This window comes from Castor canadensis, chromosome 5, assembly GCF_047511655.1.
Source record: "Castor canadensis chromosome 5, mCasCan1.hap1v2, whole genome shotgun sequence".
Classification (NCBI taxonomy): domain Eukaryota; kingdom Metazoa; phylum Chordata; class Mammalia; order Rodentia; family Castoridae; genus Castor; species Castor canadensis.
In genome coordinates this window covers 81,258,495-81,271,010 of record NC_133390.1, presented here as the reverse complement: position 1 = coordinate 81,271,010, position 12,516 = coordinate 81,258,495, and positions in this window count along the sequence as shown.

Genomic DNA, 12,516 nt, shown 5'->3' with positions numbered 1-12,516 from the left:
AATTGATAGAATGAACTTCAACGTATATTAACTAGAATGTTGTACTCAGAAGCATTGAGAAAGTCCTAAATGTACAGAGACATGTTTGCAAGGAAGATCTAGCAAACACAGAGACTGAAGAAGTCTTATTCAGAATTCTTTTTGCAAGCTTTTCTAGTTTTGCTCCTTTGCATACTAGCACCAAAGCTCCAATAGTTATTAGAGTTTCCTAGGGCTTATATGTACCAATTTTGGCTCCATCTCTTACTGGATTGGTAATCTTAAACAAGTTATTTAATCTCTTCAAATTTTAGTTTCCTAGAATCTAAAATATAGACAATAATATTATCTAACTCACAGGACTGTTATGAAGATTATATCAGACAATTCCAACTGTCTAATTCAGGAGAGCTCAACAACACTGGTAAGAATAGCTAATATTTATTAAGCACTTTTTGGGGGGCTAGCATAGTTAAAAATACTTCATATCTACTAACTCAATTAATAGAAATACCTGTGTGAGAGATAATATTTTTGTTTCAATATTGTAGATCAGGAAATTGAGGTAAAGGGAGGTTAAATAATTTGTCTAATAGCTAATAGCTATTAGAAGTACTAATAGCTAGTGTTTCTGCAACTGGGATTCAAACCTTGACAGTCTGGTCCTTCTATACTAGCTATTATTGTTATGGCATTCTTAGTTTAGTATCTAATGGCAAATGACAGCATCTTTACTAATTAAATGCAGATTAATAATTTAGCAAATGTTTACTGAAGAAGGGGAGACTATTCTACCTTTAGAAGGAGGAAAGGGTTGGGGAAAGTTAGTAGGTAAAGAGAGTTGGATGAGCATCAAGTTCTAGATTCAGCATCTTTGGGAAATATAAGAAATTTAGTTGTCGGAAACTGAAGTCAGAATCACAGAATGTAGGCGATGAAGCTAAAGAAGTACCAGGGTCATGGAGTATCTTGCAATATGAAGTCATGGTAAGGAGCCAAATTTTATTTTATAGATCGAAGAGTCAGGGAGAGATGATATGAGCAGGACAGACTGCATTCAGACTACATTATTTGAAGTCCTAGCTACAGCTCTGGTTATAGTTTTCTTTGAACTTTATTGCTATGTAAGTTAATGTTTCTTTGTTTACTTGTACTCTCTTAAATTGAATTTCATATGTAATGTAAAGAATTTTGACAATGAAGGCATGACTTAGGGTAGTGGTGGTATAGACAGAAGATTACAAACTAGGAACTGGTTAGTGGGTGTGAAGGACTGATGCAGCACTGGGAACGATCTTGGGAGATTACCTCTTCTTCATCATGTGCAATCTTAAGTGGGGTATAATTAAAGATTTCTGCCTTCTTTTGGCCAAGGGATGGGACCCTAATAAATGAAAGCAAAGAGTTCCTTTCTTCTGGCAATGGCAATTTTAGTCTTAACAATGTGTCCGAGGATGGAAAAATGTTTCTCATCTATTTCTTTTAGGGAGGAGGCTGATGAGGTTCTGAAGCATTCCTGAGACATGCGGGGTTGTCTGTTCAACCTATACCTCTCCAAGTCTGTGAGGGACCTCTCTCATAAGGACAAGATCTCTTTTTTATTTTAGCTAATTTATTTTGATTACAGTCAACAGTCACAAGGGGTATTAAAAAGTCCAGGAAGCAAGATGTTGCAAGAGACCAACCACAAAATGCAGAATAAGTTAGTTGGATGAAAGGCAGAGAGGGCCTTTCTCTTTGGGGATGAGTGCAGTATTTTCATGATGTTAGAGTCTACTGGCTATTTCTTGTGACCTTTAGCAAGGCTCTATAAGAAGGAAAAAACAACTACAGTTAAAACTGGATCATTGGTGAAAAAGAGAATGATACCTGGACAAGATGGTATAGACTCTGTTCATCCCTCCTAAGCACAGCTACAAACCCTGTAAATGATGTTTAGTGCAACCTAAAGAAGAGATTTTTGAAATTTACTTTTTATTAACTTATATTACTTGTAAAAAACAACAGATTTCATTATGACATTTTTTTATATCTATATAATGTACTTTGATCATATTCACCCTCTCTATTAGCCTTGCTTAGTCCTCCTTTTACTTTCATGTCCCTCCCCGACACACATTAAATTCCACCTATGAGCAAGTATGTGTAAAACTTTTCTTTGTGAGTCTGGCTTATTTCACTTAACATGATGATCTCCATTTCATCCATTTTCTTACAAATGACACAATCTCATTCTTTTTATGACCAACTAAAGCTCCATTGTGTATACATACTACATTTTCTTTATCTACTCATCAATTGATGGGCAGTAGGCTGACTTCATAACTTAGCTACTAGGAATAGAGCCATGATAAACATGGGTATGCAGTCACCTTTACAGTAAGCTGACTCAGATTCTCTAGGGAATATAGCAGAAGTGGTATAGCTAGATTATATGATACTTCTACTTTTAGTTTCTTGAGGAAACTCCATACTAATTTACATTCCCACCAACAATGTATAGATTTCTTCCCTCCCATCCTCACTAGCATTTGTTGTTTTTTGTTTTCTTGACAATGGTCATTCTGATTGGGGTATGATGCAATAATGCAGTTTTCATTTGAATTTTCTTGATATCTAAAGATATTTTAACATTTTTTATGTATTCATTGGCCATTTGTAACTCTCATTTGAAAAGTGTCCAGTTTTTTAGCCTATTGATTGGATTATTCATTCTTTTAAGCATTTAAGTTTTTGAGTGCTTCATGTATTCTGGATATTAATCACCTCTAAGATTTATTTCCCATTCTGTACACTGTCTTATCACTCTGGTAATTGTTTCTTTTGTTGTGTGGAAACTTTTTAATTTGATGCAATCCCAATTATCCATTCTTTCTATTATTGTAGTCTTTTTCAGAAAGTCATTGCTATACTTATGCTTTGAAACGCTTTCATTCCATGTTCCCATAGTAATTTCAAACCTTCCATTAAGGTCTTTGACTCTTTTTGAGTTGATTTTTTTGTACAAAGTGAGAGATCAAGTTTCAGTTCCCTCTATATAGTTATCCAGTTTTCACAGCTCCACTTTTCAAAGAGAACATATTTTCCAACATATGTTTTTGGCATCTTTGTTGAGAATCAGTTGGCTGCAAATGGGTGGGCTTATTTCTGGTTCTTTTATCCTATTCCATTATTCCAAATGATTTGTTTTTGAGCTAGTACCATGCAGTTTTTGTTACTATGGTTCTATAGTATAATTTGAAATTAAGTACTGTGATACCTCTAGCATTACACTTTTTGCTCAGGATTGCTTTGGCTATAAAGGGTCTTTTGTGTTTCCATATGAATTTTAGGATTGTTTTTTCTAGTTTTGTGAAGGATGCTATCATAATTTTGATAAAGATTGCATTGAATCTATGCATTTATCTCAGCAATGTGGTCATTTTCATAATATTAATGGTACTGACCCATGAACATGAGAGGTCTTTCTTTCTATCTTCTTTTTCTATTTCTTTCTTTAGTGTTTTATAGTTTTCATTGTAGAGGTCTTTTGCATTCTCACTTAGGAATACTCATAGGTATTTTTAAATCTATTTTTTGAGGATATTTGATTCTAGGAATTTTTAATTTTCCACCCTGACCAGTGGAACGATCCACTGGTCGTTCAGATGTGCATCAATCAATATATATTGCTTGTATAGTTGCTTGTATAGTTTCTTTTGCTATTGATAGTTTTATTCCATTATGATCTGATAAGATATAAGGCATTTACTTCAGGATTTTTGTATTTTTTAAGACTTGCTTTATGTCCTAAAATATGAATCAAGATTGTTTTCCTGATTTCTATCTCAGCGTGTTCATTTATGGCATATAGAAAAGAAAAGCTAGTGATTTTTGTATATATTTTTTGTAATCTGCTACTTTTCTGAAAGTGTTTATAAGATCTAAAAGTTTTCTGATTGGGTCTCTTAAATATAGAATCATTTCATCTGAAAATAGGGATAATTTGACTTCTTCTTTTCGTATTTGTATATCTTTTATTTCCTCTCTTGAGTTATTGCTTGGCTAGGAATTCCAGCACTAGATTGCAGTGGACACCCTTGTCTCATTTCTGATTTTAGAGGAAATGATTTAAGTTTCTTCTCCATTCAGTATAATTTTGACTCATTTGCTGGTAAGTTATAATCTTTCTATTCTTGGTTTCTTTGGGGCTTTTTATGATGAAAGGATATTGAATTTTGTCCGGTTTTTTTTTTTTCTTGTATTGAGATGACCATGTGAACTGTTGTCTTTGATTCTATTTGTGTGTTTTGCTACAGTTTTTGATTTGCATGTGTTGAACCATCTTTACATGTGTAGAATGAAACCAACTTGATCATGTTGCATTATATTTGTAATATGTTGTTGAATTACTTTTACAAGTATTTTATTGAGAAATTTTGTTCAGAAAGGAAATTGATCTATAATTTTCTTTTTCTTTTTTTTGTATCCTTACCTGGTTTTGATTTCAGGGTAATACTAATTTCATAGAATGAATTTAGAAGCATTACTCCTTTTCTATTTTGTGGAATAGTTTGAGGGGCATTCTTTAAAGGTCTGTTAGAATGTAGCAGTGAATCCATTCAATCTTTGGCTTTTTGTTGTTGAGAAACTTTTTATTACTGTTTCACTCTCATTGTCTTTTATTGATCTGTTTAGGATTTTATATCTTCTTGGTTCAATTTTTGTAGGTTACATATGTCTAGAAAATTACCCATTTTCTACATTTTCCACTTTGTTGGAATGTAAGTTTTCAAAATATTCTTAATGATCCTCTTTTTTGTCACTAATTTGATTAATTTGGTCTTCTCTTGTGTTCTTTTGGTTAGTTTGGCTAAGAATTTGTCTATCTTATTTATCTTTTTAAAGAACCAACTCTTTATTTCATTGATCTTTTGTTTTTTCTTTTAGTCTCCATTGCATCAATTTCAGCTCTGAGCTTTGTTATTTCTTTCCATCTACTAATTTTGGGTTTGTCTTGATCTTGTTTTCCTAACACATTGAGGTGCATCAATAGGTTATTCACTTGATCAGTCTATAATTGTTTAATGTAGGCACGCATAGATATAAACTTCACTGTTAGAATTGCCATCACTATATGTTAAGGGTTCTGGTTAGTTGTGTTTTCATTTTCATTTAATTCTAAGAATTTTTAAATTTCTCCCTCCCCAATTTCTTCAATGATCCACTGATTATTCAGATTCAGAAGCGTATTGAACAACTAAGACTAATTGTTCAAACAATTGTTTGTATAGTTTCTGGGGTATCTTTTGCTATTTATTTTTAGTTTTATTCCATTATAATATGACAAAATACAAGCAATTATTTCAAGTATTTTTGTATTTGTTAAGACTTGCTTTATGTCTTAGAATATCTATTTTGAAAAAAGTTCCATGGGATGCCAAGAAAAATAGGTATTCCGTGCATTGGGTGGAATATTCTTTGGAAGTCTTTTTAAGTCCATTTGATTTGTGGTGCAGCTTTTAAAATTATTGTTATAGTGGGGATATATTATAACATTTACAAAAGTTCTTACACTATACCATAGTTGAATTCACCTCCTCCATCATTCTCCTTTATCCCCTTTTCCTTCAGTCATGGAATAGTTTTAACAGGTATCATTTTCCATTTACATACATGAGTACATAATATTTGCTCTGTATTCACCCTCCCACACTCTTTCCTTATATCTTTCCCCCTCCCACTGGTACTAGCCACCCAGACAAGACCTGTTTTGCCTTCCTATTTTCTTTAAAGACATTTTTATTTGCTTAAGATAGCTGTATTGGGTATTTCATGTGACATTGCCATTTATATATGTATTTTAACCTGATTTGGTTCAACTGTAAAGTTCCTTTGTTGATTGTTTTGTCTGGATGATCATCTATTCATGAGAGTGGGGTAATGAAGTCAAACACTATTTTTGTGTCTGAACCTGTCTCTCCTTTTATGTCCAGTAGCATTCATTTTATGAAATTGGGTGCACCAATATTCAGTGCATCTGTATTTATAATCATTATTCTTCTTCATAGATTCTTCCCATTATTAGTATCTGTGACTTTTTTTCTCTTCAGACTAATTTTAGTTGGAAATGTTCTTTGTGAGATATAAATATAGTGGCACCATCTTGTCTTTTGGATTCCATTTACTTGGCATATTATTTTTTATCATTTTGCTTTCAGTCTGTGCATGTCTTTGCCAGTGAGGTGAGGTTCTTGGAGATAGTAAACAATTGGATCTGATTTGTTAACCCAATAGATAGTCTGCACCTTTTAATCAGAAATTTAAGAACATTTACATTGGAGTTAGTATTGAGAGATATATACCAATTCCTGTCATTTTAATGGCTTTCTCTTAGTTATTCAAATATTCTGTTTTCTTTCTCCCTTATTTATCTTAGAAGTTGGCTGATTTACTGAGTTGAAAATGTTCAATTTTTTCCTAGTTCTCATTTGTTCATATCTATTCCTCTTATGAAATTATTCTTTCCTAAGCCCTCATTATTGTGAATGTCTTTGTTCTTCATCTGTGTACAATTCCTTCAGATATCTTCTGTTATGTTGGCATAATGTTTATGAATTGTTTTAGTTTGTGCTTATCTTGGAAGGTCCTTATTTCTGTATCAATTTTATAGGATAATTTTGCTGGATATAGTAATCTTAGTTGGAAGATATTTTTCTTAGGGTATATATAGATATATATTTTTCCCACACTTTCCTGGCTTTGGGAGTTTCTGCTGAGAGGTCTGATGTAATTCTCATGAGTTTGCATTTGTAAGTAACTTGGTGCTTCTATTTTGCAGTTACCAATATTCTTTCTTTGTACTCTTGGCATGTTTAACTACAATGTGGCATGGAGAAGTTTTATCTGATCATGTCAACTCATTTCTTGAATTTCTCATCAAAGTTGCTGCATTTCTCACTTAGGTCTTCCACTGACTTCTTTAGCTCATTAATTTATTTATTTGAATCCTTTCTGAGGTCAGTAATCAGTTTTAAAACTAGACTTTTGAACTCTTTGTCTGGCAGTTCATTTTAATATCTTTAGATCCAGTTATTGAAGAGTCATGAACTTTTTGGGGATTCATATTGCTTGCTTTTTTATATTTCTTGTGTTCCTATGTTTAGTTTATGCATCTTTTTGGATGGATACCTCTTCCAGTTTTATATCGAGGCCTTCTTAATTATCAGCTTTCTCTTGAAGTCTCATTCCCCGCTGCCACTCACAGGGGAGAAAGCAGACCACAGTAACAACAATAATTAAGAAACAAACCAACTATTTAAATAGTTTAAAAAGTTGGAAATAACTACACTCCCAATGAGAACAGAAAAGGAAGGAACTAGGATACTTATAGGATAAACAAGAAATTTAAAAATTAGTAAAGGTAAAACTATTAATAATTAACTAATAAAAAGGGACATGGATAAAAGAAAAAAATAAAGAAGCAATATAGGAAACACAGGAAAAGTACATGGGATAAAGGTATAAGAAATAATACTAAGGAGAAACACAACAAAACAACAACAACAAAAAAGACAAGTCAATATTTGTTTCTTGTTGAGGAGACAGAAGATGGACCTTTATTTCTTTCCTAGGCTTCTCATTTTGCAGTTTACCTAGTGTTGGGGGAAAGAGGATATTGAGTCATTTTCTCTCTGAAGACCAAACTGGTTAAAACAGAAATGACTGTTTGCAGGCAGTGTGCCACCCTGCCCTTCCTGATTGGGTTTGCATGCTTCTATGACAACCACAGCCACTGAACTGAATTCCTGCCAGTGTTCTCCAAATGCAGGCCCAGCAATATGGTGAGTTTAGGAGCTGCCCTCAAGCTGGGCCCATCAGCTGAGCCAATCAACTACTCAGTTGGATTTCCCTTTACACCAGAGTTGCTCTGCCAGTGCATGCTTAGACATGAAAAATGACCAAGTAGCAGCTGTATTTCCACCAAAAGTCTCCTGGGCCTGAGAAAGGAAGTACGTAGACTAAAGCAATATGCCCTATGATTGGTGATGAGGCACAGGCACTGAGTGAGCCTGCATGCCTTGGCCACACCAGTCTTTGTCTTAGCTTCTCTACGGCCCCCTCTACCACTACTTACATTCATACACAACTGGTCTCACTCCTCTTCTTAGAAATTGGTCCATAGTTTCCAAGTGGATGCACCCTCCACTTCCCCTGCACCTTGGCCTGTACTTCCCACCACATAGAACTGTGTCCCTGGGTCTGTATCTACGTCACAACCAGTTTACTAAGCCCACACTGATTCCCAGGGGGGATCATTCACTTAACTAGAGGAGAAAAGTGGTCTTTGGGGCTTGGAGACATAAAAATGCAAAAGCTCCTGCTCTCCCTCATAAAAAGGTTTGATTATGAGAACTTTCTTAAGATAATTCCCAACTGCTACACCTGGAGCAGGATAAGAAGAGTCTGTTTGCAAAACAGAGCACAAATATTCTGTCTTAAACTAATTTTTTTTCTTTTTTTGCAGAGAGCTGAAGCTGATGACAGCTCCCTTTTCTTTTTTCTTTTTTTTGCCTATAGCTTCACTGAGATTGGTTCTCCTCCTTCTTTACTGTTTTACCTAGTGGCCCATGTTGGACTTTTGTTTGTTTGTCTTTTTCTGCAGCAACTCTTCACTGTTGCATTCCTATGCCTTTCTATAGCACCTATCACTTTCTACCTACCTCAAGCCTGATGTTTTGTTTCAGCTCATGGAAATGCAGGAAAAGTGCTAGGTGCATCCACCATCTTCTCCTTTTCTACATTCTACATCAATAAGAGCTCTTAAGGTTGAAGAAATTGGCAAACTGGTTTAGGACCTCCATACTGGAGGAACAATAGAGTGAAAAGACAGCTTTTACTTCCCCTCCTAACAGAAAAATGAAACCCAGACCCAGAATTTACTGACATCCAACTTAGCAACAGAAGGGAGCCAAGTAGGCTAATTTCTTCCCAAATCAAAGAAGAACCTCTCTGAAAGCATCTGATCAACTGGGTTCCACCAGGAAAGGGGACTGATATAGAGACCCTTCAGTATAAAATAGCCAGGAGAAGAGTTTTTCCTCCTTGTGGGCTTGCATATTTCCCTCCTGCCTAGAGAAATAGGTCGGTATGTGAAACCAATAAGAAAGACTAAGCCAAAAGAAGAAGGCTTGCTAGAGAAGTTTCTTTGACCCTAAAAACCTAAAATTCTCCTCTTTTACCCAATGCAGTGAGGGAGCTGGAGAACATTTATAAGGGGATCCTACCATGACAGATGCCCAGCATGTGAAATGCTTTTTATACTCTACAGAAATGATGGTTCCCTCAAAAGTAAATACCAATTATGGAAGCCCCTCTTGTGCCTAGGACTCCTCTATTTTAACTGACAGCATCAGCAGGGACAGGTAGGAGCCCCCATAGCTTCACATAAACAAAACTGACAAAAATAACATGGTAAAGACTCCAGTCATAAACTTATCACGGGAATCCCAGCTCCAAACAGTAGCCTGGGCAGACTTCATGCATGCTAAATCTAAGAATTGTAAAATACAGTTCAAATATTCAAGATATGATGACAATCATAACTTGAATTAAGAAAAATCACAACTTGAACAAGAAAAGATAATCATCTCACAATGATAATGAGATGAATCAGATTCAGAATTGTCTGTCAAGAACTTTAAAGAAGCTACATAAAAATGACTCAACAATCAGCCATTCGTTCTTTTTGAAATACCTGAGAAAAATAGAATACTTTACCTAGCAAAGAAATAGAATTTTCAGAAAAGAATCAAATGGAAATTATAGAATTAAAAAAAGGACATCAAATAAATCATATATATAAATAACTTTTTGGGTGGGCTTAATAGTAGGTAGTAACAGGGTATCACTGAGTACAATCAGAGAATTTGAGGACAGATTAATAGAATTTACCCATGTGAACAAAAGGAACAAAATGTGAAAATAGACTGGAAAGACAGGAACAGGTTCTCAGAGATCTATAAGACAAAAAAAAAAAAAAAGAATCAACATTTGTGTCATTAGGATTATTGAAGTAGGGGAAAATAGAATGGATTTAATAGAGTATTTCAAGAAATAACAACTGAAAGTTCCCAAAATTTGCTAAGAAACATGACCCTAAAGACTCAAGAAGCCTAGTAAACAGGATAAAACCCCTCCTATAATTTGAGTGTCTTCTAAGAGTCCATGTGTCAGAGTCCGGGCCCACAGAGATGTAGTGTTAGGAGGCTGTGGAACCTTTAAAAGTTGGGGCCTAGTGGGAGGTTCTTTGGTGGCTGGGGCTCCTGCCTTCAAAACAAATTCAGGTATTTCTCCTGCAGTCCTTGAATTCTTGTAAGAAGGTTGTTAAAAAGGAGTAACTATGGCCTCTCCTTCTTTGCTTCCTAGTTCAAGATGTGATCACTTTCCTGCACAGTCTGCCCTGGGTTTCTTGCTGGAGCCTCCACTATGACATTTGGAATTTCAGCCTCCAAAATTATGAACTAAATAAATATCCTTACTTCATAAGTAACTTTGTTAGCTATTTCTTTAAAAATTTTTTTAAATTTTATCACTTTTACATTTACTCATGTGAGTATATATTGTCCCCCTCCCCCACCGCCCTGCTTTTAACCTATTCTGGCCTCTTGTTCTCCTATTTTGTTGAAGAAAAAACATAGGAGATAATAAGAAAGACATAGCATTTTTGCTAGTTTGAGATAAAGATAGCTATACAGAGAGATTTCTAGCACTGCTTCCATGCACATGTGTATTACAACCCAAATTGATTCACCTCTACCAGATCTCTTCACTACTTCCTAGTCCCCTTTCCATAGTAGCCTTAGTCAGTTTAAGATTTCTACATTTGCTTCTCTACAGTGAGTACATCAGCCACATTCAAGTTTTAGGTTTACTTCCCTTTCCCTATTCCTCTCGTGTGCATTCTCCCATTAGTGTGTGACCGATGTCCAGTAATGTTAAAGCATTTGTTTTAGGTCTACATTCCTCACATGAGGGAGAACATGCAATTTGTGGCCTCCTGAGCCTCGCTAATTTTGCTTACGATAATGTTCTCCAGTTCCATCATTTGCTTGTGAGACAAAATTTCATTCTTCTTTGTGGCTGAATAAAATTCCATTGTGTATAAATACCACATATTCTTAATCCATTAGTTGGTAGTGGGGCATCTTAGCTATTTCCATAGGTTGGCTATTGTAAATAGTACTGTAGTAAACAAGGGTGTGTAAGTGCCTTTGTAATAACCTGAACTGCAGTCCTTTGGGTATATCCTTAGGAGTGGGATTGCTGGATTATATGGCAGGTCTATGTTTAGTTTTTTAAGAATCCTCCATGTTGTTTTCCAAAGTGGTTATACTAGCTTACATTCCCATCAGCAATGTGTGATGGTTCCTTTTTCCCCTGCATCTTTGCCAACATTTGTTGCTGTTGGTGTTCTTGATGATAGTTATTTGAACAGGAGTGAGGTGGAAACTTAGTGTAGTTTTGATTTGCATTTCCTTTATGGCTAGGGATGGTGAGCATTTTTTCATGTGTTTTTGGGCATTTGGACTTCTTCCTTTGAAAAAGTTCTGTTTAGTTAGTTGCTCACTTCTTTATTGGTTCATTGATTTTTGGGGAGTTTAGTTTTTTGAGCTCCCTGTATATTCTGGTTATCAGTCCTTTGTCTAATGTATAGCTAGCAAAGATTTTCTCCCCCTCTGTGGGTGGTCTCTTCAATTTAGAGACCATTTCTTTTGTTGTGCAGAAGCTTTTAAATTTCATGTAGTCCCCTTTGTCCATTCTTTCTTTTAGTAGCTGGGCTTCTTGAGTTCTCCTGAGGAAGACCTTGCCTCCCTGCCTGTATCTATTGCTTCCAGAGTATTCCCTGCTCTTTCCTGTATATCTGTAAGGTTTCAGATCTGATAGGAAGGTCCTTAATCCACTTTGAATTTATACTAGTACAGGGTGATAGGCATGGATCTAGTTTCAGTTTTCTGCAGGCAGATAACCACTTTTCCCAGCAACATTTGTTGAAGAGTCTGTCTTTACTCCATCGTATGTTTTTGGCATCTTTGTCAAAGATAAGGTGGGCATAGCTGTGTGGATTCATATCCAGATCCTCTATTCTATTCCATTGGTCTTCATATCTGTTTTCGTGCCAGTACCAGGCTGTTTTTATTGCTATGGCTCTATAGTTTAGTTTGAAATCAGGTATTGTAAGACCTCCAGCGTTGCTCTTTTTGCTTAGTACTGCCTTGGCTATTTGTGTCCTTTTGTGTTTCCAAATGAACTTTAGGTAGATTTTTCAATCTCTGTTATGAATGTCATTGGGATTTTGATAGAAATTGCATTGAAAATGTAGATTGCTTTTGGTAGTATAGCCATTTTTACTATGTTGAATCTGCCAATCCATGAGCATGGGACATTTTTCCACCTTTTGTAGTCTTCTACAAAAAGTTTGTAGTTGTCCTTGCAGGGCTCTTTTACATCCTTTGTTAAGTTTATTCCTAGGTATTTGATTTTTTTTAAAGCTACTAT